Source organism: Anser cygnoides, chromosome 4, assembly GCF_040182565.1.
Source record: "Anser cygnoides isolate HZ-2024a breed goose chromosome 4, Taihu_goose_T2T_genome, whole genome shotgun sequence".
In the NCBI taxonomy this organism is placed as follows: Eukaryota; Metazoa; Chordata; class Aves; order Anseriformes; family Anatidae; genus Anser; species Anser cygnoides.
In genome coordinates this window covers 4973031-4988041 of record NC_089876.1, presented here as the reverse complement: position 1 = coordinate 4988041, position 15011 = coordinate 4973031, and positions in this window count along the sequence as shown.

Sequence of the window (15011 nt, the reverse complement as noted above, 5' to 3'; positions counted from 1 at the left end):
TTTCAGGTACTTGACTGTCTTCTGGTTGATGTTGAAATAATTGACTGTGAATCTCTTAGCACAGCTTTACCTTAGATGAATCTTGGTTCTAACACTCCTTCAGATTACTGCTAGATAGACTCTATGCTTGCTCTCAGTCCATCTCCAGCATTCAATAATATCAGAGGGAACTGTGAGCCTACAACTGGGAAAGAAAACATCATGATGTGTTCAATAGTAATTTAAAAGTTTGTCTCTGAGTAGGCTTTAGAAGTTGCTTCTTTTTTTCTTTTCACTGGAAAGATAATAATTCTCCTAATCTAGATGTAGCAGTATTCCCAGGACCAATAAAACAACACATAAAGAGTTTCTTAATGAATTTGGAAGACAATCAGATATCTATTTCCAGGAGCACTCAGGATTCTGACTTGAAATACTCCCTAAATATTAGTATGAAATTAAAATAGAACATTGATCTTCTTTTGCAAATTGTGATATCACACATCTCTTCTGGGCTATAAACTCTCTGGGAATGCAGTTTGTAAATTAACTCAATTCTGATGTGTGGCCCAAGTTGTATTTGTCCCAGTTCGTGAAAGAATTCTACTGTGAACTACTGCATGCTTAATAATTTCATATAAAGTTTAAAAAAAAAAAAAGTAAAAATATTATTTATTTATTTATTTAAAGCAAATAGGCACACTGAACAATGAACCTATTTTAGAGTCCCACTGTTCTGAGAAGAAAATACAGTGAAGCACAAAGTCACCATGCAATGGTAAAAATGCTGGTTCTGAAAAGAAGTGTTAATTCATACACGTTGTCAAATTAAGTGACTTTCTAGAAATTCAAAATCCTACTTGTGTATCTGTATTCTTGTATCACCATAGCACAGACATAATTTTTTTCATAAGAAATTTTCATTTATGAAAAATAATGTAGATAGAAATGGTATTAATCCTAAAGTAATTTAACATTTCTCTGTTGACATTTCTCCAATGATCTCTCGGAGGAAAGAAATTTGAATAGCTCCATGCTACAGATGAAATGACACTAGAGAAGTTATTTGTCCCTGGTCCCACCACAGGCAGTGGCTGAGCCAAGAAGAGAGCTATGAATCTCTAAGGTCTTATCTGGCTTCAGTCGGTTGGTTTTCTTCAGCACCACCCTTCTTCACTACTGTGAACAGTTCACTGCAACTCTAGTTGCTCATTTGAGTGTATTATCTAACCTTCAGTTCTTCTACCAGTCATTTTTTCATTTTCTTCACAGTGCTGAAACAGTTTAAGCAATATATCACTCATGCCATTTCGTTACCTTTCAAACTGAGATTTATGATGTTCTTATCTACATGACATTGGTAACTATGGTTTGATGCAGTATGATGGTTTTATAGCTCCATGCACAATTTGGTGTGTATCTCCTCTCCATGAAAGTAGTATTAAGCCAGTTGATCTATATTTTCAGTAGTAGTTCATTGACAAATTTCTCAAGAACTAGATCTTAGCCTTTCAATTATGGGAACCTAATGCCCTTCTTAAAAATAAAACTGATATCGGATATCTAAATTTGTATGATAATGTCACTCCTCTAAGACTCCTACACTAAAGGTTACTCTGCTTCTCCAAGGAGTCCTTAAGTTTTATGTACATTGCTGAATTATGGTGAATTGATTAATGTATATAGATATATGGTAAAGTATCATACTGAAAAAAAAACAAAAAGAGAGAGAGAGAGGAAAAAGCTAAAATAACAACCACAATCATAACTATCATCTTCCTCCTAAGTAAACTCACCTTTATCATGAGTATATATGATAAGCCTTGTAGGTTGTTGACCTCTCATGATTTAATGTGGAGCATTAGGGATGGGTCCGATAGAAGAAAAGATAACCCCCCCAAAAAAAAAGTATGAAATTATCTCGTCCATGTTTCCATAGCAGCAGTTCCACACAGTGCTTAATTTATCCTCTGAAATGATCTCAGGCACTATCAAAATGTGATTATTTCATATAGTATAGGGTTTATGGGTCCTTTTCATTTTTTCCTGGAAAAATTTCAGAAAAATCTGAGTCTCCAATAGGAATAACTCAAAGGAGAAAAATAAAAAAGTGTCTGCCAAGCAATATACAGATAGGAAAGTGAGAAAAGAAGGTATCGTAGAAGGAATTAAGAAAAGAACACATACTATGTATGTGTTAGTGTATAAATGTATATGTCTGTAGATCTGTTTATCTATTGTTTATCTATGTTCTCAGTCATATTTGCATATAGCTTTATGCTGTTACACACAGAGAAAAGTTCACAACAAAGTTGAGAGAACAAAATCAGTGGCACCATGTACGTTATTACTCCTTTAAGGACAAACTGGTTTTCTGCATAACACCTTTTTTTTTTTTTTCTTCTATCTTTATCAGGGCTGCAATAATTCCAATTTCTTGTTCCTCATAATAATAGTTTTGATATTAACTTGTTCCACTGGCAATTTATATCAATAGCAGAAATCTTCAATAGCTCTCAAACAGCAAATGATTTTGATGGGCAAACACCTGTACATATTACTATTCTGACTGTAAGTCTCTGAAGCCATTTTTCTCCCTCAGCCATTTACATTATTGTAATTTCAGAAAGAAAATGGCTTAGCTTCATTGAAAAAATGCTTATTCAACATGTAGTTAAAAAGCGAAGGTGGTTGGTGCAACATTACCTTTCTAACCAGAATCAAAACTGGTCAGATAGTTATCAAAATTCCATGAAAATTCTTAGAATAATCATTACTATCCATTTTATGGCAACTTCTGGCACTGAATGAATAGATCATTTTGAACAGTCTCTGCATTTCAGAACAGAAGTGGCTGGATTTAGTTTATAGGGGAGAAATAAGTTGTTTATAATGAGAACAATCGCAAAATTGCAGGACTCTATTGCTCTTGGGTATGGTGGCTACTTAGTACTAAGAAAAAAGGGAGTGCTTTTAGAGCTCTCAGTAATCTGCACCCCTCTTACCTGAAGAATCAAGTATCTCCTCACTCTTGTTCACCATTTCCCCACTATTAAAGATTCAGATGTGACAGTAATCACCATTCTTAGCAGTTGTAGCAGATGTTGTTTGTAGAGTTGCTTCCAAAAACCCTCTTCATAACATCATTCTTAATTTAAAAGGAATCTAACACCTCTTAGTTCTTCTACTTTTGCTTCCTAGAAGAACAGACAGTTCTTTTGGATATGACTAAGATGATTGGTGAAAATATTTTTTGTCTCCTCTTTTCTGATAAAGACAGAATGTAAAAGATAATGCTGAGCAAAGTCTTTCATTTCAACCTATTTAACACACATTGGCCTGTTTGAAAATGAAGCATATAAGTATATGTGCATATATTAGCAGAGGGCACCTCATTGACAAAGTCTTGTTTATAAGTCTCCTCTTAGGTCAAGTTGACACAGTTATTCAACACTCACAAAGTGAGAATCCAAAATACCCGCACTTTAAGTTTCCTACAGAGCAAAACAAAGAACCAGCAAATCATTATTCATTAAGTTGCACCATTCTCCCCCTGTATGCAAAGCCTCTGAGCAGGTTTTAAAACTGAAGTGTTCCCAAAGGCCTGGCCAAGATAAGATGATTATTGAAATGTCCTTTCCAAGCACTCCAATACAGACATTTGTTTCCAAGATGCGAAACAAGTGTAAAACAGCATAGATTATGTGTTTTTGAAGACTGATCTTTCATGAAGAAAAGGAAATGAAGACAAGAAAATGAAAACAAGAAAATGTCTTTATTCCTGCTCCAGTGTTTACAGTCCCTGTGGTCATGTTTTAGAAAAGCTTTTTGATGTCTTTGTAGAAAGATGTTTACAGATTCTAAAATAAAGTTAAGTTTGCAGTGAAATGCAAACCCAAAATGTGCTTGGAAAGATTTTTTATTTTTGTTTTCACATGTCCGGTGATAGATATGTCTTATTGAAGGGAATACGAACTATTTGATTGGACTAAAAATTAAGGAGGTACATGGCATTCTACTCGGAATCATAGTATAATCTGGCTTGGAAGGATGAATATCCTTCCAAGAGTTCAATCTCTGATCAGAGAAACTGTAATCTCAAAGTTACATAAAGTTGCTTAGGGCCTTGACCAATCAAGTTCTGAAAATTGGTACAGATGACGATTCAACCACTTTTCTCAATAATCTGTCCCTTTTCAGATTCAATAGGAACACAGGAACACAAGAATTAGATCTTTCTCTTAGCCTTCTTTTCCCTTCCACAAGAAAAGAAAAAAGGTAATGCTTGTTTTCCCCTTAACACATCATGTGCTTAGTCCACTAAATATCTTAGCAGCCCTCCACCAGACTCATTCCATTGTGGGAGAGTTTAAAACATGACAATTATTTATTATAATTATTTACTCCAGGTGCATCCTCAAAGGTTCATAACTGCTGAATTAGGCTATTCTGCTAGCTAACTGCTATTCTGCTTCCCGCTGAAGTTAAGAGGAAAATTGTTTTATTGCACTAACGTCTATTTATATCAATAAATATTCTGATGTTCCTGGAAAGATGTGAACTGCCAGATGGCTAACATTTATTTAAACATTCTGTGGAAATAATAAAACTCAGTTTGCTAAAGGATTCTTCTCCTAAATCAAGAATTATTCTTTCTAATGGATCCATACCAAATCTTGTCTCCTGAATTCCAGTACTTAGGATATCATCAATGCCCTGATAAAAATGCTGAGAAAATGTGCCATAAATTTAAAATGCAATTTTTACCACCAAGTTTCTGAGGTCAAGAGTAATTTCTCTGTAAATAAACATGTCATTTCATCCACAGAAAGCAGTCAGTTTAAATTATATCTAGAGACAAAGACTGTGAATCTTGTCTCTGTGAAAACTGGTGCCTTACTTGCTATTGATTCATGTAAGTTATTAATATTTGACTAATGAAGCATTTGCTTATAAAGAGTTCTGCTAAGAGGAACTCTTTCAAAAGAAAAAATAACCACACTGCCAACCACAAAAACATAATTACATATGAAAAATACCTTCATGCATATTTCTGTATTTAATATAGCTACTTAAAATGTGTATATGCCTTAGTACACTTAATCGTGGTCATTTAACTGTTAATTCCAAATTAACTCAACTGAACTGTTTTATGAACATACTTTTTCAGATGTGATCCTTTCTTTTAGTTTTCCAGGTTTGTACAATAGATAGAACTTTGCATTGTCTTTACTAAGAGCTGTCCTGAGTTGGAGACTATTAACATATACTTTTCATTGTAATAGATCACATTTGATTTCACATGTTGTTTTGGTTTTGCAGGCTCGTGATATTGCTTTCTTCTAAAAAAGCCTCCGATTCTTATGGTATACTTTTTAGGAGCAATAAAGAGGAAAATAAGAATCAGCTCACAATAGCAGAAGGTTGGCTAAAGAGCCGGTAATAACTTTTGTCTCTCAGCTCTACTTTATCTACTGGATTAAATGCAATAGGACATGATATTGTGATTATGCTTAGTGCTTTAGGGAATAATGATATGTACATGGAATCTCTACTTTTAAAGGACAGATTGATAAATTCAGAAGCAAGACTACATGTGATCTAAAGATTACCTTGACCTTGTTAGAATTTACTTTCTTCTTTTTTTTCTTTTTTTTTTCTTTTTTTTTTTCTGAATACTATGAAGAAGGAAAAAAAAAAAAAGTTCTAATGAAAAGCATCCAAAGGAAATATAAATCTTTGGGAAAATCTCAGCTGAGATCCAACTATTTGTGTTCAGAAGCCACTGAGCTAACCTAGAGGACTTGTTATGCAGATACTTCATAACCTAATCTCTTCTAAACCAGACTTTCATTGAACTATGTATTCCGAAGTTCACCATAGCCTCACCTCTAAGTTCAAGGAAATGATTTATCATGACAGCCAGAGTTCTATTATGCATCATAACAGAAGTCAGCCTGAGGGCCCTTGACTCTAAAAGCAGAAGTTCACAGCTCAGGCTCCCTACAAGTCCTGTGGGATATGGGAGAGGAATTTGAGGATTAAAATACTCTAGTTTTCACTGTGTTTAAAGAAATGAATTTCCAGTCTCACTTTTAAAAAGTATTAGATACATGAACACCTGGAAACACCATTTTTTTAACCAGTGTTGTTTAAACAGATTTGATTAAAAGTTGTTGATCAACCTCCTTAGCATTATGAAAAAAAAAATATAAAAAAAAATCCAAACTAACCATAAATCAAAAAAAAAAAAAAAATCCTCCAACCTCCATACTTAATTTTGCAGCATAAAACCTCATTTTCAACCAAGAAGAATATTTTTAGAACTCTTTGAATTCATCTGGAGTTCCATTCATCCTTTATTTCTGAAAATCACAACCTAGACATATGTCAGAAAAGAGTAATGAGCCAAAACAAAATCTTGTGATCCTCAGCTACCTTCTTAGCATGGGTGTAGGTTTTACAAACAACTTAGAATATAAGAACAGGCAAAACTCCACAAAATCATAGAATCATAGAATGGCTTGGGTTAGAAAGGACCTCAAAGATCATCTAGTTCCAACCCCCCTGCCATAGGCAGGGATGCCACCCACTAGATCAGGTTGCCCGGGGCCTCATCCAACATGGTCTTGAACACCTCCAGGCATGGGGCATCCACAACCTCTCTGGGCAACCCATTCCAGTGCCTCACCACCCACTGAGTGAAGAATTTCCTCTTAACCTCTAATTTAAATCTCTCCTCTTTTAGTTTAAAACGATTCCACCTTCTCCATTATCTGATTGAGCAGAGTTGCTCTCCAACCATATATCCCACTATTCTATGCTGAAGTGAAATATAAATTCATTACATAACTCTGAAAGGGCTACAGAGAAGAGATTTTCTGCTACAAATAGAGTAATATTCCTTATATGAAGTTTCAGGACATAGGCAATTTAGACTAAAATGTGTGAAACCTTGGTCTGTCCCGGTTTCTGCTGGCTGAGTGTATTATTCACGTCGGGTTGGAAGAAGTATTAAAGTTCCTCTGGCCAAAAAATTTATCTGGGTCAAAACTTCCTCCCCACCCAAATAAAGTTAGTGCTAACCTGGATTCCTGCATTAATTGGAGAAACTCTATCACACAAAACAGGGGACATAATTTGAAAATTATCTGTGGTACTACTTATAAATTCAACACAGAGTCATGATCACTCATTTTGTTTACTTTTTAGTTTCTCAGATGGGGTTAGTCACATGATTCAACCATTTCCGTGCAAGTGCTTGGCTGGATGGATGCCTCTTCAGGGCATACAAGTCCTTTTATACCACTTGCATGTCTGACTGCACACTCTATTTAGGAAATTCATATATTCTATGAACTATCAAAGAGAAGGAATAATTATTACTAATTATTATTCTGAAAACTATTATTATTACTGCTTTATTGAACAATAGAAAATAATCCATAAAAGCAAAATCCTGAAACTGTTACTTCAAAATAAAAATAATAACGAAAAAGACAATCGCTAATGGATGAATAAATTAAATTAGTGAGATTGTTAGTTTGTGTGCTAATATTGAAAATGTCCCTGACTACTGACTGGATATAAGAATGAATTTGAAATTAAAGGTTGCATCCAAAATTTTGGATGCAGACGTACAGGAAATATTCAATAAAACAGAGACAGGATTAAATCCTGGCACCACAGAAGTCAAAAAGAGTTCTGAAGCCAATTGCCAAAGTTCTCCTGACTTTAATGAATTCAACATTTTACATGCACAAAAGTCAGGAGCTCAGGAATTCCATTTATATGCAGAGCTCTCTTCATAGAAACATGAAGTGTCCCATTTCCCACTGATCGGGAGATTACAAGAGATGGTAGACCACAAAATATTGTGAGGAGAGACTGGTGTAAAATTTGAGTGGATAGAATTTTAAATTCAGTATGCTAGAAAAGATAACGAATAAGCTAATTTTACACCATAGGCTAAGTAAATGAAGTGAGTTTTTCCAGTGAATATATTTGAACTAGACAATAATATGTACTTAGTTTATTGAAATAGTGTAAAATTCCATGATCCTACTCTAGCCAGAGTACAAGAAAACCATGTTTAAAACAAACCTGAAGCCACAAGGACCTCATGAGGGTTTTAAAGTCCATACTCAGTACTTGTCAACATTATGCTATGAAGGAAAAAAAAAAAAAAAAAAGATTTTTTTTGGGGGGTCATAGTTAATTATAGTTTGTTTTGTTATAACTACTTCCCCATGAATATACATAAGCCTAAATATCCCATTATGGTTTAATTATACAGCCATTAGAAGAAGAAAATTGCTAATGAAAGCAGCTATGAAAAATGTATATCATTTACAAAACCACACATAGTATACCACAGATTACGTTCAAATATCACAGTATAAAGATGTCTCTCTGAGGATTTCAGCATTTCATTTAATAGTTTTTTATACATTATCAAACCTTTAATTATGTAGAATTATGAGGAAGCTCAAAATGTAAACCCATTTGTGTGCCATTTTAAATTATACACCAGGCTTATTATAGGATATGACGTTGGCACATTCTTTCACCTGAGTTGTTGCTTTACCAACTGGATTTTTCAGTCATAAACTTCAAAAAAAATTCATTAACCTTCAACACAAGGTTTTTAGACTATAGTCTCCCTAACTTTGTAATATTGGCAAGTTATTATATTGTCTTTAGCTTTTTCCTGTTAGTAACATTTCATGTAATGATTGTTTGTCATCTTCAATGTATCAACTTGTTCTTTGTTGAATAAACTGAATAAAATAAAATAAACTGAATAAAGCTACCTATGTAAAATAAGGAGCACATATGCTGCTAATACATATGCTGCCACAAGACATATATCCCTAAATTGTTTATTCTGCCAAAAAAAGTGTTCTGATTTTCCATAGCAAAATCATTTTATTTACTACTAGACTGAAGAATTTATAGATTATAATGAACTTTTTGTGAGGTTATTGAAAGTTATCAAAAGGGTTAAGCAAAGACTTTTCTTTGCGTAGATGTGATGCTTATTTTGTAATGCCTTATTCTGTGATCTAAAGTGTTGAGCTGAGGATTTGTCTTTCCTACAGCCCCTGTGACCACTTATTTTTCAGACTGAGAAACTGAAGAAAGCCAACACCATCCTTAAATTTGCGTTGCAGAAACCATCAATCTTTAAACACAGTTAAGCTGTATATATTGAAGTTGCAACTGAACTTAACTTTACCTACTCAAGTAGTTGGGCAAATCCAATTGTTTGTTTCCCATACTATGTCTACATTAAATCCAAAGCATAGGCAAAATTTTAACACCATTGGAAATGAAGACTTGAACCTTTGCATCGGCCCTGCATGCATATTTGAGCTTCATGCAGAGGAAAGGTGCTGTATGCATCAATGGACCTTCAGCTATCTAACTGGTAGACCAGGATAAGCAGACAACACTACAGTACATTGACTCTCAGTATAAGCACTACTTAAGAGTCCTTGGAAAAATCCAAGACCTAATCCTTCTAAGAGGAAAGTATTAGCTGTCTGTGATCCTAAGGATGGAGGACAAACACAAAAAACCTTCTCTATCTCTGAAAATCCAACAACTAAGTTCTATCAAACTTTCTGAAATAAAGAAATTGGTATTATTCACTCAATTTGGATGAAGGTGGGTTTGAAACCAGTTTCCTGCTTACCAGAAAGCAATTGAAGACACCCACCAGAAACAGAAGCATCTCCTCCAGCTGTATTTCTGAGACAGAGCAGCAACTCCCTCTCTGCGTTTCATTAGTGTGTTGATAATTTCTAATCAGTGCTCATGAATGAAGATTGTTTTTGTAATTATGATTAGAGTAAGTATGACCAGTCTAGGTAAATATTTTTCAGAGCTTCATAAGGAGGTTTTGAGTATGCCAGTAGCTTCACAGGTGAAAACACAAAATTGTGGGACCTACTGAGAAGGGAAAGTAGGAATTGTAGTTCAGGATTTAGGTTCTTGGAGGGATTCTTCTGATCAAGTACATATGTGTGAGCTGATCACACTAGACTTCCTCTATGGTCGTTGGATGCAAATAAAAATTATTAATCTACATATGGTCCTCTGAGTTAATTGGATAACTAATCTTTACCTACATGAATGTGGTCAGCACAGGATGACTGATCTGAATTATACTTCTGTGTTGGGGATTAAAATATGTGATATTGAGAATTTTTCTATTTGGGCTGATATTAGGAGTGCACAATAAGAAAGAAGGATTGTTTTCAGTAACTTACAGGTGAAACTATTTTTCAAAAAATGAAGGCAGAGAAAGAGATTTGTAAGAGAAGTTTATTACTGGCATATTAGTGCAGTAGGTCTGATATATTTTCAGTGGGTACTTACTGCTGTTCAGTTAAGCACCGTTCTGTAATCTCACTTTTTTTCATCACACCCCTTTTGCTGTGGCTCTCCGTGAATACTTGCATGTTCTAACCACAGCAGTTCATGGATATATGTATAAATAATTCAGGAAACCACATTTTAAATCTGTGCTCAAAAAGTTTTAGTGCACAAATTTCTGGTTCTGTGACAGCAGGCATTATAAGAGGGTACATAAACTACTACATTTTTTTCATAAATGAGAAAATTCTGTTTGTCTCCAGGCTGTAAGTGAACTGAAAATAACTTCTTCTTTAGAGATATTTAGGGCTATAGTATTTCACATATATCCGTTAGCAAAAGCAGAAGACAGAATAGCTTTCTCCTTATAGACAAGTGGACACATAACAGCCTATCTATTTAAAACAAGACAAACAAATAGGCAAAAAGAGATAAATAAAAATAAAAATAAAAATGAAAATAAAAATGAAAATGAAAATAAAAATGAAAATAAAAATAAAAATAAAAATAAAAATAAAAATAAAAATAAAAATAAAAATAAAAATAAAAATAAAAAAGGGCTTCTCATGAAAATACTCAGACCCAAAATGAAATGATCTCTTTGGTCTAATGACATCTGTTGGTAAAAAAAAAAAAAAAAAAAAAAAAAAAAAAAAAAAAAAGTGCATATTTAAATTCTATCATGTCAAAAACAGCAAACGTGGAAGACAAGAGGTTATAATAAACTGATGCAAACATTTGGGGTGGGGTAATGGGAAAAAGAAAGTTGGATAAGAATTGCAAATAATTCTGCTATGTTGAATCATGAATGTGAGGAATAAAAGTGATTTATAGGAGTAGAAAATTGAAATTGAACAGGCATAAAGAAAATATTACACTGATTTTAATTATGCTATAGCATAAAAATGAAAATGTTCACAGTAAGTTGAGGAACAGAGAAGATGACAAAATGTTATGTCTCATTTTCTGTTTTGTGTAAGCATACATATAAAATTAGCAATCAGCCAAGAGGAAAATTATTTTTCATTTCATAATGAAGTATAGCGTGTGTATGGATTTCCTTGATTCCTAAATATCTGTGCTGATTAAGTAATTGAAAACTTATAGCAAAACCAATTTCCAATAGTCAAGTACAATGAACAATCAAGACTACTGGGAGCTGCACATTGTGGACAAAGAACTACGTTGCCTATAAACATTGAATTACCCACCTATCTTTTAAAGTATTCTGAATGAATTTGCCTGACGAACTGATTCCAGAGACCAAAAATTATATAAATATTTTTAAACTTACTCTTTTCTTCTTTTTGGGGATTATGGGTGAGTCTGGAATGAAATGTAAATATTAAACAATCTTCATTGTACAAGATTTCTATTTGAGTTGTACCAGATTTGTTTCCATCATATCATTAACATATGCACTTAGCTTTAAGCCTGTTTTTAAGTATCATTAAAAGGTACTTTTTTCATAAAATTCACTGATTTTTCCTCAAACGCATGCCAAGGAGCCACTTATTCCAAATTACTTAATGAATCACTGGCGTTTTAAAATAAATAACTGGTAGAAAATATTTATATATGTGTGTGTGTGTCTATACTTTTATATAAATTCTATATATATCATATTATATATCTCCTCAAGCATGCATGCAGGAAAAAAAAAAAAAGAAAAAAAAAAGGTATTGAAATAATGATTCTTAATAGGATGGAAATTTGAAATTACATCTTTTCTGTCATGAACAAACATCATGAAAACATTTCAGGATGAAGTGGGTTACATGTCTAAAATTGAATATAATATCTAATTAGCTAAAATGAACAAAGATCACAAGCAGCACTTCTAGACTTACCCAGTGCACAGTGCAGAGGAAATGCATGCTCAGGCCTGTGGCAACTTAAGGTACAACTGGATTCAGTTTCCCACCAATACAGTAATCATGCACTGGGGAATGACTCAGTAGGCCAAATATCAGTTTTCACCTATTTCATTTGTACTCTCGGGATTATTGGCTCCGGATTTCCACCTGGTCTCAAACACCTACTTAAATTTTTGAATACTTGCAGTCTTAATTTTCTTTCACTTTTTGTGTACATGCTCCATCAACTTCAATTAAATTAGTAATAGCTGTAAAGTTATACTACAGTACAGTAGTATGCAAACTGTTCAGAAAGGTTATATGAGTTTTCTCTCTTTTTTTTTTTTCTTTTTTCTTTTTTTTTTTTTTAACATACTGCATCAGTTTGTTTGTGCTCAGCTGATGGAGTGTGTGGCAATTCCACTAAGGACAGCAATGAGGTATTTTTTCTGTATGGGTATATCCATTGCAGTGGATTGAGACAGTGAGGAAGATCTATGCATTTGGTTGTACTGTCTTCTTTTAGCAAAACATTCCTTTAACCAAAACCTCTTCTAGAGGTATGAGGATTGTGTTATTCCCACAGCATATCCAGAATGCCATCTAAGGTCTTCTGTTGGCTCTGATGACAATGTCTTCTTCCCACCAGCCATGGTCTTCATCTCTTAGATTAATAATAATAATAATAACAATAACAATAACAATAACAATAATAATAATAATAATATCATAATTCTCTTTCTTCCTTTTCTGCTTTTTTATTTTATTTTTATTTTTTTTTATTTTTATTTAAAGGCAAAAGCAAGCAGCATAGAATGCCTTTTTGGCCAAAGAAACTTGAAAATTTACTAGGACTACACTAGTGAAAAGATCACAGAACATTCTTTAATCAATGTTCTGCATCATAGATGTCCTAATGATAGAATTTGCCAATGTACTTCATATATTCTAATCAATTTTCTGATGAGGATGTTCTTCTAATTATTCTTTACACACTGAAAGTAGAGATAGACCAAACTAAGTTGCAATTGCTCCGGTTTTCCTGTTCCTGATACCTAATTATTCAAGCTCATTAGTATCCTGTTATACTAAAAGTCTTGTTATGGGCAAAACAGAGTACACCATATATAAGGAACTACAAATTTATTGTTAGTGCGATTAAAGTTTTAACAGTCTTTCTAATCCAAATCCTTTAATTACATAGAAAATTACAGGAAAGTTTAATTAATAATAGTTAAAATTTTTATACAAAGACCTTCATCTATACAACCCTTTTCCTTTCCTTTCCTTTCCTTTCCTTTCCTTTCCTTTCCTTTCCTTTCCTTTCCTTTCCTTTCCTTTCCTTTCCTTTCCTTTCCTTTCCTTTCCTTTCCTTTCCTTTCCTTTCCTTTCCTTTCCTTTCCTTTCCTTTCCTTTCCTTTCCTTTCCTTTCCTTTCCTTTCCTTTCCTTTCCTTTCCTTTCCTTTCCTTTCCTTTCCTTTCCTTTCCTTTCCTTTCCTTTTTCCTTTCCTTTCCTTTCCTTTCCTTTCCTTTCCTTTCCTTTCCTTTCCTTTCCTTTCCTTTCCTTTCCTTTCCTTTCCTTTCCTTTCCTTTCCTTTCCTTTCCTTTCCTTTCCTTTCCTTTCCTTTCCTTTCCTTTCCTTTCCTTTCCTTTCCTTTCCTTTCCTTTCCTTTCCTTTCCTTTCCTGAGGCTGTGCTCAGTTTTCTAATGTAACTTCTACTTTTTATTATTATAAATTACAGCGAATAAAATCACAATTTATTAGTCATCGCCCTTTGGCTAAACAGTTGTTACAACAGAGAAAGAACCCCAATTCAGAGTAAACCAAGATAAACTCAGACAAGTCCTGAGACCTTGCACTGCCAGATCAATACAAAGGCAGCAGTCTTTCACCAGTAATGGAAAAAAAAAGAAAACATGTTTACTGTCTGTGATCTACTTCAAATTTTTCTTTTTCTTCACATCAGACATATACCAAGTCATCATATACTTCCCTCCTCTCTTTTAGAGATGTCCACAAATTAACATCTACGTTAATTTACAGCTTGGGGTCTAAACACATTTCTGACACCATAAAATGTGGATAACTAACCAGACTTTTCTGTTCTCTCCATACAACTAATGAGATAAATATATTCCTGAATCCTGTTGGCTTCATATAGCCACACACAACAGAACAATGCACAATGGTCTGGACATTGCATGGAGAAATATGTGATATTGCTGCAAACTTTGCCTTCAGAGGTTCTGTGATGCTCAGTGTATATGCCACATTGAGACTGACTAAATTGAAACATCTTAAATAGGTCAGATGACTCCTTTAAAAATGTCCGTTCCTTTCTCATTACAATATAGAGAACTGAATAACTCAACTGTAGATGTCCACAACATGGAGATGGAGACTAAAATGTGACAAGACAGGTCCCTCACTAAACCTCTAATTGTACCTTTCATTTTGCTTGGGCTTATACTCTGCTTTTGATTATAATTTAATATCTGTCAATAACACGCAGCTACAAAAAGAAACAGATGGCTGACTATAGGGAAACAAGTAAGTTCTTGTATTTCTTTGATTGCTGCCAAAAATCTTTCATTCTGTAAAGAAAAAAAAAAATAAAAAAGAACAAGCTTAACCAAAACCTAGCAAAGATGTAATGAAAAATCAGCGCAGAAGTCCATTTTATCCCATGCACATCAAGTGAATATGCTGTCAGTGTTGGTTGTTTACAGAGCTGGATGTTTGCAGTATTCATCCCTGGATGCAGTTTTAATTTTCCTAAGAGACAGCTGATTGTG